The sequence below is a fragment of the Anomaloglossus baeobatrachus genome, chromosome 8, assembly GCF_048569485.1.
Source record: "Anomaloglossus baeobatrachus isolate aAnoBae1 chromosome 8, aAnoBae1.hap1, whole genome shotgun sequence".
NCBI lineage: Eukaryota > Metazoa > Chordata > Amphibia > Anura > Aromobatidae > Anomaloglossus > Anomaloglossus baeobatrachus.
In genome coordinates this window covers 174,656,202-174,675,747 of record NC_134360.1, presented here as the reverse complement: position 1 = coordinate 174,675,747, position 19,546 = coordinate 174,656,202, and the positions used below count along the sequence as shown (strand labels likewise).

The 19,546-nt window shown below is 45.9% G+C and overlaps 1 protein-coding gene and 1 long non-coding RNA gene across 2 annotated transcripts in view; one reads left to right on the top strand and one right to left on the bottom strand.

The window, feature by feature from the left end:
• Window positions 1-19,546, bottom strand: part of ANKRD45 (ankyrin repeat domain 45) — an 80,985-nt gene that overhangs the window by 12,711 nt on the left and 48,728 nt on the right. The window lies entirely within an intron of this gene.
• On the top strand, window positions 802-15,354 carry LOC142249359 (uncharacterized). The gene is made up of 2 exons (XR_012725039.1): window positions 802-1,098; window positions 15,109-15,354. It is a non-coding gene; the product is annotated as an uncharacterized LOC142249359 (long non-coding RNA).

The following is a 19,546-nucleotide window of genomic DNA, read 5'->3' as shown; positions in this document are numbered from 1 at the left end:
CCTAGCGACGTCGCTGTGACCGGCGAACAGCCTCCTTTCTAAGGGGGAGGTGCGTACGGTGTCATAGCGGCGTCACTAAGCAGCCGCCCAATAGAAGCAGAGGGGCGGAGATGAGCAGGCCGAACATCCCGCCCACCTCCTTCCTTCCTCATTGCCGGCGGCCGCAGGTAAGGAGATGTTCCTGCGGTGTCACACATAGTGATGTGTGCTGCCGCAGGAACGACAAACAACCCCATTACTGCACATACAACGATTTTTGGTAAATGAACGACCTCTCCAAAACCAACGATTTTTTACCTCTTTTGCGATCGTTGAAGGTCGCTCGTACGTGTCACACGCTGCGATGTCGCTAACGACGCCGGATGTGCGTCACAAACACCGTGACCCCGACGATAAATCGTTAGCGATGTCGCAGCGTGTAAATCGCCCTTTAGTCACGCTCATTAGATGCCTCACATAGGGTCTGACTCAGCCTTTTGCTGCTAATGTGCATGTGAATATCATGAAAGAACAGGAATTGAGTCTACAACAGTACCTGGGTTTAATATTTTTTATGTAGATTATGGTATGAGGGATTACAAAATACAATTAATATAAAACTCTGATAATAGATAATTTTCTGATGGCACATTCCCTTTAAGACACCACAGTACATAGCTATTCACTATGACGTTCTGGGTAAGTGAGAGGAGATGGCAGTAACAGCATGGCTGGTGTTACTGGGCAGTAATGATAGGAGAGATATTCCTATCTGTGACATCACAATGAGACCATGATGCACAAATTCCTCTGTAATCAGCAGATACTTTACGTTTTAAGATGTTTCCACCACGTCGTTTCCGTTCAGCAGTTTCTGACCGTCCTTTATGGGCCACCACTGGACCAGATTTCTTTCCAGATGAATTAGAAGAACCTCACACCAAAGCATTCAGTTCCCATTTTTCCGAAATGCTTGATCACCTATGGTGGCTGTATGGGCAGATATTCAACATGCCCACATCTGTTTTGATATTTTATACATTTTGTGTTGCCCTGCTCATGATTTTGCTATCAGTGGCCTTCTATTTTACAAGACAGAGGACAAAGCCTCAATTCAAGGTGAGAAAAGTTTCACAGGGGTTTCTTTAATTATGAGAAGCCACCTCAGATACCTCGTTCAGTACCACAGACTTCTGCTATAATGGCTATCATATCGCCTGCCAAGGAACAGCCCCAATATTATGCTGTCATACCAGCCAAACTGCTCCTCCAGACCCATGCCCCTGCTTTATATCCCTGTTGTATTGCTTTGCATCTGATGTGTGGAGCAGTATTAATATATTATAATAAGAATATTCATTTATATAGCGCTGTTAATTCCACAGCGCTTTACATACAATGGCCTCACTGTCCCCATTGGGGCTCACAATCTAAATTCCCTATCTGTATGTTTTTGGAGTGTGGGAGGAAACCAGAGAACCCGGAGGAAACCCACACAACATGGGGAGAACATACAAACTCCTTGCAGATGTTGTCCTTGGTGGGAATTGAACCCAGGACCCCAGCTCTGCAAGACTGCAGTGCTAACCACTGAGCCACCGTACCGCCCTGTAATGCTGCCCATACACATAGCTGTCGGCTGAAGGCTCATTTGGTCAACAGCTATTTCTTCGAACAGATATATGTTCCCAAATGTATATTCAACCAAGAGTGCAAGTATTCTCAATGGGGAGAGGCGCTAAGCCATTGCCCGACACCTATGGCAGAGGCATATCTGCAGATGGCAGAAGAAATCAGATATAAATAAAACATAGCTTCTGCTATCGGACGGGCATTACAACACTCACACATTACATAAGCCAATCCTAACAAAATTGGTGAATTCAGCTAGCATCCATTTAAAGGGAATCTGTCAGCAGGTTTTCAATATGTAATCTGAGAGCAGCATCAAATAGGTGCTGACATCCTGATTCCAGTTATGTGTCAATTACCAGAGTGTGTGTATTGCTGTTTCAGTACAATCAGTGTTTTATCAGCAGGAGATTATCACTACAGGGACTAGATGTCTCATGCCTCCTTGTCCTCCCGTTCTGTGTAACCCAGCCCCCACCACTGATTGGCAGCCTTCTATCAATGCAAAACAGTGTTGTGGGTGGGGTTATAACATGCTCAGCATTCTCAGCTCTGCTAGATCAGCTGCAGAGAAAACATGAATTGTATAAAACTGCCAAGGAGCAGGTTAGCAAGTGATACAGCACTGGTATCAGGGTTTCAGCCCCTACATCATGCTGCTCTCAAATGGGGGAGCAAAAACCTGATGAACGATTCCCTTTCTAAACTTGTCTAAATGAATACACTACCTAATACATTAACCAGTATTAATAGCGGATAATATATTTTAAAAGCTGGAATTGGCAGAAACATATCGATTTCACCCTAAACTCCCAAACTTACTCTGATTCCACAGTTCTGCAAATATACCTTTTTTATTTGTTATATATGGAGTTTTAAAAAAATTCTGGTGGTAACGAGATAACCAACTATTGGGCTGGAAACACATCTATGCAAGTAAAATCGGTCCGAGTGGGCTGAAAAAAACTCGGCTGATTTTAGTCCACGTTAGGTGCGAGTGCAACGCAAGTGCGATGCTATTTCTGAATAAATTAATGATTTGGCTCGCGTGTGTGTCGCGTTTGCGATGCTAGTTTCCGGCAACATCTTAACTAGATAAAAGTGATTACACATGTGTTAATTTACCTTTGGGAATGTGATGTCACATTCATCTGTTGAATATTTAATGAGCATAGTTCCTGCCACACTCGCAAATGTGAACGCTGGTGCGCGTGTGTGATCCTACTTTTAATCCCCTTCCATAGGGAATCATTGAGAAAAATGGTTCGAGAAACTCGCAAAAAAGCAGCATGCTGCGATTTTTTTCTCGGTCCGATTTGGACTGAGAAAAAGAATCGCAGATGAGAGCTGAATCATTCACTAACATGTGTCCGATTCCAATGCGAGTTTTTCTCGCATTGCTCTACTGCGAGAAACTCGCAAGTGAGAAGCAGCCCTTAGAAACTCTCCTGCGGACAAGATGCAGACACTATGGACTTGTCTCCAGATGATGCTGTGCATTACATAGGACGGGGATAAGATGATTATATGAAAGGTTAAGAACCTGCAAGTGGTGGGTGCGCATTGCCTTTGTAACCAGCCACTCTTGAGACCGCAAGGTGTCACACTATCACACTATTAAACTAAAAATCCCTCCATGCTCAACTGGGCGCTTGCTGGGCTTGGTACCACCTACTATCCACTTGCTGGGCTTGGTACCACCCACTTGGCACTTGCTGGGCTCTGTGCCACCCACTGTGCACTTGCTGGACTTGGTACCGCTCCTAGGCACTTTCTGGGCTTGGTACCGCCCACTGGGCACTTTCTGGGCTTGGTACCGCCCACTGGGCACTTGCTGGGCTTGGTACCGCCCACTGGGCACTTGCTTGGCTTGATACCGCCCACTGGGCACTTGCTGGGCTTGGTACTGCCCACTGGCCACTTGCTAGGCTTAGTACTGCCCACTGGCCACTTGCTGGGCTTGGTACCACCCACTGGGCGCTTGCTGGGCTTGGTACCACCCACTGGGCACTTGCTGGGCTTGGTACCACCTACTATCCACTTGCTGGGCTTGGTACCACCCATTAGGCACTTGCTGGGCTTGGTGCCACCCACTGTGCACTTGCTGGGCTTAGTACCGCTCCTAGGCACTTTCTGGGCTTGGTACCACCCACTGGGCACTTTCTGGGCTTGGTACCTCCCACTGGGTTTTGTACCTCCCACTGGGCACTTGCTGGGCTTGGTACCGCCCACTGGGCACTTGCTGGGCTTGGTACCGCCCACTGGGCACTTGCTGGGCTTGGTACCGCCCACTGGGCACTTGCTGGGCTTGATACCGCCCACTGGGCACTTGCTGGGCTTGGTACTGCCCACTGGCCACTTGCTAGGCTTAGTACTGTCCACTGGCCACTTGCTGGGCTTGGTACCACCCACTGGGCGCTTGCTGGGCTTGGTACCACTCACTGGGCACTTGCTGGGCTTGGTACCACCTACTATCCACTTGCTGGGCTTGGTACCACCCATTAGGCACTTACTGGGCTTGGTGCCACCCACTGTGCACTTGCTGGGCTTAGTACCGCTCCTAGGCACTTTCTGGGCTTGGTACCACCCACTGGGCACTTTCTGGGCTTGGTACCTCCCACTGGGCACTTGCTGGGTTTTGTACCTCCCACTGGGCACTTTCTGGGCTTGGTACCTCCCACTGGGCACTTGCTGGGTTTTGTACCTCCCACTGGGCACTTTCTGGGCTTGGTACCTCCCACTGGGCACTTGCTGGGTTTTGTACCTCCCACTGGGCACTTGCTGGGCTTGGTACCGCCCACTGGGCACTTGCTGGGCTTGGTACCGCCCACTGGGCACTTGCTGGGCTTGGTACCGCCCACTGGGCACTTGCTGGGCTTGGTACCGCCCACTGGGCACTTGCTGGGCTTGGTACTGAACACTGGGCACTTGCTGGGCTTGGTACTGCCCACTGGGCACTTGCTGGGCTTGGTACTGCCCACTGGGCACTTGCTGGGCTTGGTACTGCCCACTGGGCACTTGCTGAGCTTGGTACTGCCCACTGGGCACTTGCTGGGCTTGGTACTGCCTACTGGGAACTTGCAATCAAATTTGCATATGTGAAACAGTCTATTTTTCTCTATTTTATGAACACCCACAAAGATATTTATTTTCAAGTCCCCTACCTAGCGCTGTTAGAGATTTGATAATCAAAAATCGTTTCTGACAACCTCCCTTTAACCCCTTCCCATCTGGGCAAATTTTATTTTTTTGTATTTTTACTTTTCTTACCATTCTTCCAAAAGTCATATTTTTTCATTTTTACATCTACTTGTCACACTAGGTATGGGGAAGTACCAAGAAAATGGCGAAAGGGAAAGGAAACCCTGTGTCTAGGGAAGGGAGAGATGATGACCAAGTCTACTGCTGGGCCCTGGGGTCTCACACCACCCTAGATAGGTTTTGCACCTATGTGCTGTGCCGGATACAGGACCCTAGGCTGACCCTAGAACTGGGCCCTAGATAGGGAACAGGTGGGATGAGCTGTTAGTCAATCCCACTACCACTAAAAAAGGGGCACACACAGGGGAAAGCACATGAACAACTTATCTCCAGATGACTCAGGGAGAAGCACAGTAAATAACAATGTTTCTTCAGATGAGTGCAAGCCGACTGCAGAGGTGCAGTGCCCGAAAAAAATTGCATTTCTGGGGTTTTGGTATTTTTTGTTTGCTTTACTTGGTTTATTATGGGGTTAGGTCATTTTATACTTTGATCGATTGGAGCTTTGCAGATGCGACAATAGGAAATATTGGGAGGGTTTTTTGGTCTCCTTAGGGAACTAGAACGTGAGATTGCTTGTACTATATACAGTGTGTCCACCCATATCCTGTCCACCGCCATTAACTTGAGAACAGCGGATGCTATAGGCATAGAAGTGATGTCTAGGTGCAGTAAAGGAGCCATGCGCTATGCAGTGAAACCACCTATAGCGCCACCTGGTGGAAAACAACGGAGTTAGCATTTTTATCTCAAAAACGTACAAGGTAGAGAAAAAAAAGTGAATTAAAAAATTGTAGGGCATCATCAATTCAATACGAATCAACACCTTGCATACAGAAATGCTATGATATGAAACCCATGACCCCCCCAAAACATTGAATGCTGGTCACGCATATGGCGCTCATTTAACTTTGATGCTCAAAGTGGCCACCGTCAGCTGCAATGCACATCTGGACTCTGGACAGCATACTGTATCTTGCTGCAGGTTGTGCAATATGGTAGGTGACATGTTTGCACAAGTATCTGTGATACGACGTCGTAGGTCCTGCAATATTGGTGGAGGGGTCGCATACACCTGCTGTTTGATGTGACCTCACAGAAAGAAGTCCAATGGGGTCAGGTCCGGTGAGTGTGGAGGCCACTCCACGCAGCCACCATACCCAGTAACTTGTAGGAAGGTCTCCATGAGGTATCGCTTCACGTCTGCAGCCTTGTGTGTTTTACACGTTCTAATCATAGCCTTTCTGTATGCAAGGTGTCGATTCGTATTGAATTGATGATGGTGGCCCTATAGGTTTCATTGCGTAGCACATTGATACTTCACTATACCTAGACACCACTTCTATGCCTATAGCTGCCGCCGTTCTCAAATTAATGGCGGTGGACAGGATATGGGTGGACACACTGTATACTATAATACAGTGGAACCTTGGTTTGTTCTGGGAGTGTACTTGTAAACCAAGTTACTCGTCTAGCAAAGCAAAATTTCCCATAGGAAATCATTGTAATGCAGACAATTCGTTCCACAACTTGTTCAATGTCCCATCCTGGTCCCCTATTGTGCCATTCCACACATGCACAAACACGCACAAACACACTCGCACAAACACGCACGCACACACACATATTATGCTCACCTTACCATCCGTTTCCTCGCCGGCCTCCTGGTTCTTGTAGATCGCCGGTACAGGATGTGTATCGGGTAACCATCGCGACCGATGCCGGAGCTTCCGCTGCCTTTGAGTAGCGGCTGACAACGGAAGTTCCTCCCTCGTCACGATGGTTACCCGATATACATCCTGTAGCGGCGAACTACAAGAACCGGGAGGCCGGCGATGGAAAGGAAGGTAAGGTGAGCATAATATGTGTGTGTGCGTGTTTGTGCAGACTGCAAGAGCGGGTCAGAGCGCGGTGGATGTATGGAACCGGAAGTGTGTGAGGTATTTGCTCGTACGGGAAAGCTTGCTCATAAACTGAGTTACAGATTTACAGCAAGCCTTGCTCATATAGCGAAATACTCGCAAACCGGGTTACTCGTAAACAGAGGTTCCACTGTACTTCAGCATTGCGGAATGTAGTTCATTTAACAAACTATTACAGTGAAGATGGTAGCAGTGAATGCGGCTTTTATTATGCCCCTGATTGCCATGGCAACCTGCGATCAAGTTGCAGGGTGATGGTGGGCACAATAGGTGCACCACTGGAGTTTAGCCTCTTAAATTCCGCTATCAGAGATTGACAGCAGCACTTAAAATGGTTGTCCAGTTTTCTAAGGAAAGTCTGTAGTTACTCTGAGTGCAGACTTCTGAACCCTCGTAGTTTGCACACCGTGCCCTGTCAGGATTCTCCAGGTCTGGCAACGAAATCTGGCAGTCATGTGACGGTAAATATTTGATATACATACTACCTGCCACATTCTGACTAGACGTGTGTGCCCTCACTCAATGCAAGACTAGTTGGAATGTGGCCAGAAGTACGCATGCTTTCATCAGATATCTGGGAAACCCCTAAAAGTGGTTATACAGCTGATCTATTAGAGATCCAGCAGGATGCATCTGAAGCACTATGCCAGTGTAAACAAGCTATTAAATTATTTGTATATGTTTCCTGATTGGAGGCCGATTAAAGGCATAAAATCAGGTAAAGGAAACGCACCTTACAGTGTAATCGTCATTTCATTTTTTTTTTTTATTTGATAAATGAATAGTACAGATGATTATAAACAACATTGCAATATATCTTATCAGAGAAATTTGCTTCGTCATTATCAAAATTCTCAATTCTGAGGTAAAATCTGTATCCATTGAAGACTTTCCCATTACTGAGATAGGAGATGAGAGTTGCTATTGATGAGATTCTATGTAGATAGAAAAGGGAGGAGGCGGAGCTCAACCTCTAGCCCCTCCCTCTTCCTCTAGCCCCTCCCACTGCCTATAGGTCTCCCCCTGCTCCTGTCATTAAAAAATTTAAAGGGAACCTGTCACCGGATGTTTATAATACTCACCTAACGGTCAGTGTGGAACAGACTGGTTGGATGGGCGTCTCCATTCTCCGGGTCCTGCGCCTCCTCTTTCGGCCATCTTTCTCCTCCTTCTGAAGCTAGTTTGGATGAGGCGTTCTACATCATACACACAAGCCAACATTGAGGTCCTGCGCAGGCGCACTTTGATCTGCCCTGAATAGGACAGATCAAAGTATTGTAGTGCGCCTGCGCAGGACCTCAATGTTAGCTACGGTAGATGACGCAGAACGCGTCATCTGCGATCCACCCGCGCCTGTTAACCCCACAAAATGTAACAGCGCAATTTAAATGGCCGCGGCGGAAATTGCACCGTTCCCTGCTGCCTTCAGAGCCCCATGACGCGATCATGGGGAGCCGATGGTTGTCAAGGTAGGAACGGGTTATGTGATACCTCCAGTTGTTATCATGACGTATTTTCTGTCAGAACCAGCGGAAAGAAGCATTTCTATTGATCAGAGATGTGCAGCTCTGATCAACAGAAATGCACATTCGATTAGCCTGTGCAATGATAAAGTCCCCTAGCAGGACTAGCAAAATAAAGAAAAATAGTTAAAAAAAAGTTTAAAAAAAAAAAAAAACGTGAAAAAAAAAATGCAAAACCCCCCCTATATGCCCCATTGAAAATAAAACAGATCGAAAAATTAAAAATATACACATATTTGGTATCATCGCGTTCAGAAATGCCCGATCTATCAAAATATAAAATCAATTAATCTGACCGGCACACGGCGTAGCATAAAAAAAATTCCAAATGCCAAAATTAAATTTTTTCATCGTAAATTTTGGGCAAAATGCCATAACAGGCGATCAAAATGTAGCATCTGCGCAAAAATAATACCGTTAACGTCAGCTCAAGACACAAAAAATAATCTGTCACTGAGCCATAGATTCCGAAACATGGGTCACGGAAAATGGCGCAAAAAGTGTGCCACTTTTTTGGACAAACTTTTGAAATTTTTCACCTCTTAGGTAAAAGTAAACCTATACATCTTTGGTGTCTAAGAACTCACACAGACGTGAGGCATCACAACAACACATCAGTTTTATCATATAATGAACACAGTGAATAAAATACCCCCAAAACAATCATGCAATCACATTTTTGTTTTTTTTTAGCAATTCTTCGACACTTGGAAATTTTTTTGCCGTTTTCCAGTTCACTATATGGTAAAACTTATGGTTTCCTTTAAAAGTATAACTCGTCCCGCAAAAACCAAGCCCTTATATTGCGAGAGTGACAGAAAAATATAAAAGTTATGGCTCTCGGAAGAAGGGGAGTAAAAATTGGAAATGGAAAAATCGCCTGGTGATTAAGGGGTTAAAATTAGCAGCTTTTTTTTCTAGGTTCAGTGCTTCTGGATCCTTCCAGAGAAAAGTACAAATACGAATAATAAAAGCTATGTGCACATGTTGAGTATTTGGATGAAGTATGCAAGGAAAAATGCGGTGGAAAAAAAGTGTGGTTTTGCCGTGTTTTTGATGCATTTTCTAGTGTTTTTAGACACTAATGAATGCTATAGAGATAGATAATAGATAGATATAGATACACAAATAGACATATAATTTCACAACCCCCAACATATAATAAAATTGCACCTTGTAGATCTTGGACCCTTTTTTGTAATTAAATAAACAAAAAAAGGAAAAAAAACAGCATGGGTTCCCCCCTATCTTTTATAACCAGCAAAGGTAAAGCAGACAGCTGGGGGCTGATATTATCAGGCTAGAAAAGTCCTTGGTTATTGGGCCCTTTGCAGCCTAAAAAATATCAGCCTGCAGCCACCCCAGAAGTGGCTTATCACATTAGGAGCGCCAATTTTGGCTCTTCACCCCGACTCTTCCTGATTGCCCTGGTGCGGTGGCAATTGGAGTAATGGTTTTCGTGGTTGATGTCAGCTGTGTAGTGTCAGCTGGCATCAAGCCCTGGGGTTAGTAATGGAGAGGCATCTATCAGACACCCACATTACTAATCCAGTAAGTAAAAAATAAAGTAAAAATACACACAGAAAAAAAATTAGTTTCCCTGGTTCACCATTTTATTAAAACAGAAAACCTCATGCAGGTCTGGCGTAGTCCAGGGATTCTGGCGTAGTCCAGGGAATCCGAAGTAGTCCACCAATGGAAACATTAGGAACAAAAAAGGAGAGAAATAAAAACAAGACTTTCCCTTGTTCACCAATTTATTAGAAAGCAAAATTCCCAAGTCCAAAGTAGTTCAGCGGTTCCCACAACATTCCTCGTTTACGTAGATCAAAGGCTATGGAGCATCCGAAAAAGGCTCGAAACCAGACCCCAAACTTTGAACAGCAGCCAATCCTGGCTCATGCTGCGCTCCATGAGACCCGGTGACTGTGATGAGTAGTAATGTCAGCAACGCCATCAATGTGATAAGCAGTGACATTCCTAACATCACAACTCATCATTCTATGGGTGTCGCCAAGCCAGGAATTGCTGCTGCTCAAAGTCTATGGCGTCTCGGTCTGAGGTCTCACTCTGAGGCTCCATAGCCTTTGATGTTCGCAATTGAGGAACATCCACGGTCCCGGTTTCAAATGATTGCACAGGGAGTAAGTGCATGCGCAGATGAAGCTCTTGGATGAGAGCTGGATGAGAGCTCCATCTGCACAAGCACCGCTCCGGGCGCCATGATTTGAACCGGGACTGCGGACAGACTGGGATACTCACCGCACCGGCCTGTTCCATCACTGACCCGCCTCTGCTGCTGTCACTGACCCGCTGCTGACACCACTGGCCCACCGCTGACACCACTGACCCGCCGCCGCCACCACGGACCCGCTGCCGCTGCTAGCACAGCCTCTATCTCCTGTGACCCCGCTCCACCACTGCTGCCACCCCCCTCCAGAAAGACAACACCAGAGTATAAGACGGACCCCATTTTTATATTTTTTTTACTTTTTTTATCTCTAAATTTGTGGTGCGTCTTATAAAACGAAATATACGGTATTTCCATAGGAATCAATGTAAATCCAATTAATTTGTTTTTGACACTCTATAATACATATCAAAAACACATTTTATTGGGAATAAAGATAGTGATTAATACTAAAAATAATAAGAAATGAATATAAAACACTAGTGTAAAGAATAAATACATTTTATCTTACATTTCTTTTATACATTTTGAGACTGATGAGCGGGGTGACACTGACATACTGCCACACAGAGCCAGAGAATGCATGGATCACCCTTTGCTGTTGCAAAAATAGCAGCGTAGTGACGTGAGCATGCTGACAAAAACAAATGAAAACCGACGCAACCAGCGAAAACCGAAGCAAATTTTTTAGTGGCAAAAAATCAACGATAACCGAAACTAACGATAACCGATGTCAACGAAAACCGAGGTACCACTGTATCTCAAAAAGGCAAGCCAGAGATTCTTTTACAAGGAAGAAAAATCCATTTTGACACCAGCTGTTTCGTGGGTTTTGCTCCTCATCAGTGCAGAGCTTGATATTGATTTGATGAATTATATGCCTAAAACTCCATTTAAATCAGCTAATAATCAGGAAACAGCATTCATTAGAATTGTGTAAACATGAATGTAAAAAACGCTTGTTTGTCAGTTCATTGGATCATTCATGTTGGTGATTGTAGTTGTATCGTTCATGCTGGCATTAAAATCATCATTATCGGCAGCAAATCTTCCTGTGTAAACAGGTGATGTGCACAGTACAGTTATATTAAAAGGGTGGTTCACCCATATTTTTTATTGTCTAGTTCGATATATTGAGAAGCAATGTTTCTCTCAAATACCTTATTTTGGCAATAGTGCCTGTGAGAGGCGCTATTGAAGACTGCTGTTCCCCGCTCCGGTGATGTCATGTCAAGTTCCTCACACGTCACATCCCTGCGGCTGGCTGCAGTCTTCCTGACTCACTGATCTGTAGGCGGTGTTTCACCGCTTGTCACAGCACAGCGCGTCACCTGCTTGCAGCGTTCTGCTGTGAGGGAGGAGGGAGCAGGGAGCAAATGGGCTGTGATGAGCGGTGCAACACCGCCCACAGATCAGTGAGTCAGGAAGACTGCAGCTGGCCGCACGGATGTGACGTGTGCGGAACTTGACGTGACGTCACCGGAGCGGGGAACAGCAGTCTGCAATAGCGCCTCTCACTGGCACTATTGCCAACATAAGGTATTTGAGAGAAACCTCGTTTCTCAATATAATATCGAACTAGAAAATAAAAAATATGGGTGAACCACCCCTTTAATTATCAATCTAGGTGCATAAAATTTTGGTGGTTCGTTTTAACAGGCCATTAAATGACTGGTAACTGTTTAATGGTCGTGAATAGGGGAGAAAAAAGAACACACATAATAGAAGCGCACATCCAAAAAATTATGAAAATAATATAGAATTTTATTTAATCCAGAGAAAACCACACATAATAAAAACATTTAAAACCAGATACAAATACAAAAACGACCTCTATGCTTGGTAGTAATGGCTCTTCAGGGAAAATCAAGAGACATAAATATATATATACCGTATAACAACCGCTGTGATCGTCATAAGACAATAATATAATGGCAATGTATAGAATAACAGTATACATCAGGATTGGTAAACCAATTATAATAATCAAATGGAAATACAATGATCTATAATAACATGGGAACCACTGATTAATTCTAATTATTGCACATATGCTAGCAAGAGATATGACCCATGCTTATCACATGACACATAATTACAACATATACTGCACCTGTGAAGTCCCAATTAGGATGGCCAACACATTAATAAAAGACCTTAGATGTATACAAGGTAATAATGAATCCATAATTATATAGGTGCCAATGTGCAAAAATATAGCCAACGATACAAGGCCCTCCAATATTAGATAATGGAAAATATAGAGGAAGGTGATGTCCAAAAGTAGAAATATGGCCGCCAACCCAGGAATGGATAATGAAAATGTGTGCTGCTGTCAGTTGATAAGGGTAGTACCAGCCGACCAGCTAACCTCAAAACATGGCTCAGCGGGGAAGCCAATTGATTAAACCCTGGTTCAAGGGTGATATTGAGATATATATATATATATATATATCCTTTTAGGAGTAAAGAATAGCTATGCCAGGCACTCAAGAGTATACTGTTATTCCATACATTGCCATTATATTATTATCTTATGACGATCACAGCGGTTGTTTATATATATATATATATATATATATATATATATATATATATATTTATGTCTCTTGATTTTCCCTGAAGAGCCATTACTACCAAGCATAGAGGTCGTTTTTCTATTTGTGTCTGGTTTTCAATGTTTTTATTATGTGTGGTTTTCTATGGATTTAATACAATTCTATAATATTTTGATAATTTTTTGGATGTGCGCTTCTATTATGTGTGGTCTTTTTTCTTCCCTATTTATGCTTGTTTCTCACACAAGAGGCTGTACTCATGACCATAATTGAGTGGCTGTGCACCCCTACTTCTTTAAATTGTTTAATGGTCATGGTCGGCACTTGTAAATTAACCTTAAGATGCAGCTCTCATTAGGTTATGACTCTCCATATTGGGGTTGTTCGGCCTTAAGGTACAAGTCTGCAGTCACTCTGTGTCACTCTATGTGACTGCACACTTGTAGACTAAAGGCCGTTTTACAGGCAACGACATCGCTAACGAGATGTCACTGGGGTCACGGAATTCGTGACGCACATCCGGCCTCGTTAGCGACGTCGTTTCGTGTGACACCTACGAGCGAGTTTTAATGATCAAAATTACTCACCTAATCATTGATCGTTGACACGTCATTCAAATCCCAAATACTGTTGCTGGTGGTGAACGCAGGTTGTTCGTCGTTCCTGAGGCAGCACACATCGCTATGTGTGACACCACAGGAACGACGAACAACAGCTTACCTGCGTCCTCCGGCAACGAGGTGGGAGTGACCTTCATGTGGCTGCTGTCCGCCCCTCCGCTTCTATTGGTTGCCTGCTGTGTGACGCTGCACGAACCGCCCCCTTAGAAAAGAGGTGGTTCGCCGGCCACAGTGACGTCGTCAGGCAAGTAAGTCCATGTGACGCGTACCTCCGATATTGTTCGCCACGGGCAAACGACGGGGGCGGGTGTGATCGCTAGCGACATCGCTAGTGCTGTCGCAGCGTGTAAGGCTCCCTTTAGGCTGGACAACCCCTTTAAAGACTCACATTGATGAATAAAGGCTCCAGCCTGTGGCTCTAAGATCTGTAACCTGTAAGGCTGCTTTCACACATCCGGCTTGAGCTCTGCAGCTCAATCCGGCTGTGCAAGCTATGCAACGGATGCGGTGAAAACACCGCATCCTTTGCATAAGTTTTTGCTTTGCGGCCAGTCCGGTTTTTGCCGCTTGCGGCATGCTACTGAGCATGCGCAGTGGCAAAAACCGCATGCGGCGGCCGGATGCGGTTATTGCCGCATTGCGCCGCATCCGGCCGCCATAGGCATGCATTGAAAAATGTGCCGCATCAGCCGAATGCGGCGCAATGCGTTTTTTTTTGCCGCACGAAAAAACGTGCCAGGCAACGTTCCATCCGGCCGCCGCATCGGCTAAATCTGCCGCATGCGGCAAAAACCGGACGGAACGCAAGGCCATGCGGCACAATGCGGCACTAATTAAAGTCTATGCAGAAAAAACGCAACCAGCAGCAAAAAAAAAACGGTTGCGATTTTCCTGCAAAGTGCCGGAGTGTGCCGCATTGCAGAAACCGGAGGTGTGAAAGCAGCCTAAGAAAGCAGCTACGTTTTTACTAATCCTGTACAACCCCTTTAACAACGACACGACCTCCAATGTAAAACATACTGTGAACTTGGTTTAGGTGTAACATAGCCATTTCAGTCCAAAAACAATACACACCTAAATATTAACTGCTCCAACAATTGGACTCCTATGTCCCAAAACCTGAAATTTACCCATTCTTACAATTCTGTTAAAGCAAAACTAACTAAACAGTCACATCCTATAGTCAAAGGTTGAGTACGGGTAGAACGATCATTTAGTGTTTGGTATATAAATACTAGGTATGATAATCCAGAAACTCTGATAATCGTCCATCTCTCAGCTTTTATTGATGCTATTGACTGTAACATAAGCTTGGGTTAGGCCACTGAATAACTCCAATTTTATGTATCATTTGTACGACGTTCAGATCATGTCCGAGCAGGCCTAATGTTTCATTTGTCTTTAAACCATTTTTCGTTTCAGGATGATGTCTGCAGTTTCTACATTGAGTGCAATGTAACAACAGCCGACTGTATAGACATGAAAATTGACCTCAACGACCTCATGCAGCAAATCGCAGAAAGCGTATTAGTGATCGAACTGCATAGCGCCCATGACGACCACGAACATTCAGAGATAACAGAATGTGCACATTTTGTAAGATGTTCATGTGAAGAAGGGCTATAAAGTGAGATACCCATATGAAAATAAAGCGCGACCTTCTCAGTACAGCCGTCATGGCAGAGATCTCATACTGCTCTATAAGTCTGAGGCTACCGGCACATCCCATTGCGGTCTTTTTCATTATCTATCAAATAGGTGTTGATTTCTCAGTCTATGGAGAAAAAACGTTCTGCCGTGTTGGTTGAATAGTAAACGTGGGTTTAAACCTTCCCACTTGCAGTGTTCAATAACCGCTCATCTGCTTGTTTGCTGCCTAATAGCACTTCAGATGAGCGCAGAACAATTGGTAATAGATCGTACAGTGCGTATAGGCTCCTATTCAGCACAGGTTCTGTATACACAGGATGAGGAGCTGTCAAGAATGATGACCTTTTAGGCAAAACAAATTTTCATTTCACCTTACGAGCGTTTTGCTTGTTTGTTAGGGAGATCAGCAGCCTGTTTACACTGCAGTTATTGGTAGACTAAAGGTGGCTTTACACACTACGATATCTCGTCGGGGTCATGACGTTAGTTACGTACATCCGGCGCCGTTAGCGACATCGCAGCGTGTGACACCAAGGAGCGACGACCAACGAGCGCAAAAACGTGAAAAATCGTTGCTCGTTGACACGTTGCTCATTTTCAAAATATCGTTGCTGCTGCAGGTACGATGTTGTTAGTCCTTCCTGCGGCAGCACACATCGCTATGTGTGACACCGCAGGAACGACGAACATCTCCTTACCTGCCGTCCACCGGCAATGAGGAAGGAAGGAGGTGGGCGGCATGTTCCGGCCGCTCATCTCCGCCCCTCCTCTGCTATTGGACGGCTGCCATGTGACGTCGCTGTGACGCTGCACGAACCGCCCCCTTAGAAAGGAGGCGGTTCACCAGCAACAGCGACGTCGCAGGGAAGGTAAGTCCGTGTAAGCGATATTGTGCACCATGGGCAGCAATTTGCTCGTGTTGCACAACAGGACGGGGGCGGGTACGCTCACTAGCGATATCGGTACCGATATCGCAGCATGTAAAGTACCCTTAAGTGTCACACTTGGAGTTGTTAGTGTCCGACTACACCATGTGAGAGTTGCGCTCAGACCTACGGATGTCTAGCGCACTACACATCTCACAACAAACAAGGGGGACACTATAACCACCGTGGTCCCTAGTTCTAGGAAGAGGGGACACCTCCAAACCTCACCTGAGGCTGTAGCCTGCACTCCTAACATCCCTATACAGGTTCCTTCAACCTGTCACCGAACAGGATACTATGTACCCTAGCTAGCCCTGCACTCACCCTGGCTAGTGAGCAGGCCAGCAAGAGCACTAATCCCACCACTACAAATACTACAACACAGAGGTAGATAGACAGACAGGGGAATTACACAACATGAACCTGAATGCTGCAACAACACGGCTCCAACAACTGCATATAATCAGCAGCTCCTATAAATGTGCAGTCACCTGGGTGGTCAGGAACAGAAGGCTCTATTTCCAACAAAAGCTGAAGGATGGGGAGACTACTTAAAGGAGATGGGAGGGGTCACAAACCAGCTGCACATGAGGTGATTAGGTAGGAGCTGCTAGCAGAAAAAACTGGCATTAACTCCTGAATAGAGATGAGCGAACCAGCCGTGGTTCGGCTCGAGTTCGGTTCGCCGAACGGAGGTCTCGTTCGAGTTTGGTTCGGCGAACCACTCGAACCGCATAGGAAACAATGGGAGGCAATCACAAACACATAAAAACACCTAGAAAAAACCCTCAAAAGTATCCAAAAGGTGACAAACAACTCACAACACAACACAAACACAATGGAAAGTGACAAGAACAAATTCTCATGTGAAAACAAAACAGCGTTACAAGGAAAAGAGGATGAGACACAGATATAGGCATGGCATGCCCTTCTAAAATCATGTAAAACACCGCAAGGTTACTCCAAGCGGAGTCTCCCTTTTTTCCAAAAATTGGGCCCCACACACACCCATCCATTCAGTGGCAGCACTTGTGCCCCAGTTGTACACTTCACAGCTAGATTTGCATCAAGCACATTCAAAAATACGCCATACTTAACCGTCCCCAGGATGACCCCAGGGGTAGGTAGCAAAGTCTGTGCTGAACCATGACTTGTTCATCTTGGCTCCTTTTAAAAAACACAGCAAGCAAGGGTTACGCCAAGCGGAGTCTCCCTTTTTTCCAAAAATTGGGCCCCACACACACCCATCCATTCAGTGGCAGCACTTGTGCCCCAGTTGTACACTTCACAGCTAGATTTGCATCAAGAACATTAAAAATCCACAAGCATTTACTCTCCACAGGATGACACTGGGGTAGTAAATTCCTTGTGGATCCATGACTTGTCCATTTTGATGAACGTTAGTCTGTCCACATTGTCACTGGACAGACACGTGCGCTTATCTGTCAGCACACACCCAGCAGCACTGAAGACACGTTCAGAGACAACGCTGGCTGCAGGACACGACAAGATCTCCAAGGCATAAGTGAAGAGCTCTGGCCATTTTTCAAGATTTGAAGCCCAAAATGAGCAAGGCTCCATTTGCAAAGTCATGGCATCGATGTTCATTTGGAGATACTCCTGTATCATCCTCTCCAGCCGTTGACTATGTGTCAGACTTGTTGTCTCTGGTGGCCTTGCAAAGGATGGTCTAAAAAAAATGATGAAAAGATTCAATAAAATTGCTGTTACCAGCACCAGATACGGTGCTGCTGGTACGGGTAGACTGTTGAAGATGACGAGACCGTCCCATGTTTGTCAAGTTACAACTGGGAGATTCACTCCCTGCACCAGGGTTGTTTGGTGGAAAAGCCGAGCTAAGATCGAGTAACAGCTTCTGCTGATACTCCTGCATACGTGCGTCCCTTTCTATGGCTGGAAGTATGTCACAAAATTTGGATTTGTACCGGGGATCTAATAGTGTGGCAAGCCAGTAGTCATCATCACTTCTAATTTTGACAATACGAGGGTCATGTTGGAGGTAGTGCAGCAAGAAGGCGCTCATGTGTCTTGCGCAGCCATGCGGACCAAGTCCACGCTGTGTTTGTAGCATAGAGGTGCTAACCGTTCTTTCTTCCTCTGACATCTCCCCCCAACCTCTTTCAACAGAAATTTGACCAAGGTCTCCCTCATCCGCTGAGTCTTCCATATCCATGGACAGTTCGTCCTCCATTTCTTCATGTTCTCCTGCACCTTCCTCAACATTTCGCCTGCTACCATGTGCCCTTGTTGATCCCTGTCCCCCATGGTCCCATGCCTGCCGCGTTGGTGATGATGAACGTCTGGACCTTGGTGATGTTGTTGTGTCTTGCGCATATGAATCCTCCTGTAGTTCCTCCCCTTCCTGTTGTCCCACCCCCTGACACCGAAAAGTGTTTAGCGTGTGCTCCAGCATGTAAATGACTGGAATTGTCATGCTGATAATGGCATTGTCAGCGCTAAACATATTCGTCGCCATGTCGAAACAGTGCAGTGCAGTGCAGAAGGGTGCATAGGTCCTTGATCTGAGACCACTCCATCAGGGTGATCTGCCCCACCTCTGCATCTCGTTGGCCCAGGCTATACGTCATGACGTATTGCACCAGGGCTCGACGTTGCTGCCACAGTCGCTGTAACATGTGGAGAGTCGAATTCCAGCGTGTCGCCACATCGCATTTCAGGCGATGAACCGGCAGGCCGAAAGACTTGTGGAGCGATGCAAGTCGCTCAGCAGCGGTGGTTGAACGTCGGAAGTGAGCAGACAGTGTTCGTGCCCAGTTCAGAAGGCCATCTAGGCCGGGATAGTGTGTTAAAAATTGCTGGACAACAAGGTTCAACACGTGAGCCATACAAGGCACGTGTGTCACCTTGCCCAGGCGAAGGGCCGCACCCAGGTTTGCAGCATTGTTGCACACGGCCTTACCAGGCTGCAGGTTGAGTGGAGACAACCATTTACCAAACTCAGTCTCCAGATTTGCCCACAAATCAGCCGCTGTGTGACTCTTATTTCCAAGACATTTCAAGATAAAGACCGCCTGATGCCATTGCGCTCTGCTGCCAGCATAGTAATGAGGAGTGCGTGATTCCTTCTGCGCAGTTAGAACGCTGGAGGCCTGACAAGGCAGGCTTGGGGCGGAGGTGGAGGACCCAGACGAGGTGGAGGAGGCAGAAGCAGTGGCAGAACTTGGACAGACAGAGGATTGACACACAAGTCGTGGGGACGGCAAGACTTGTGCAGCAGACCCTTCATCATCTATCACCATAGT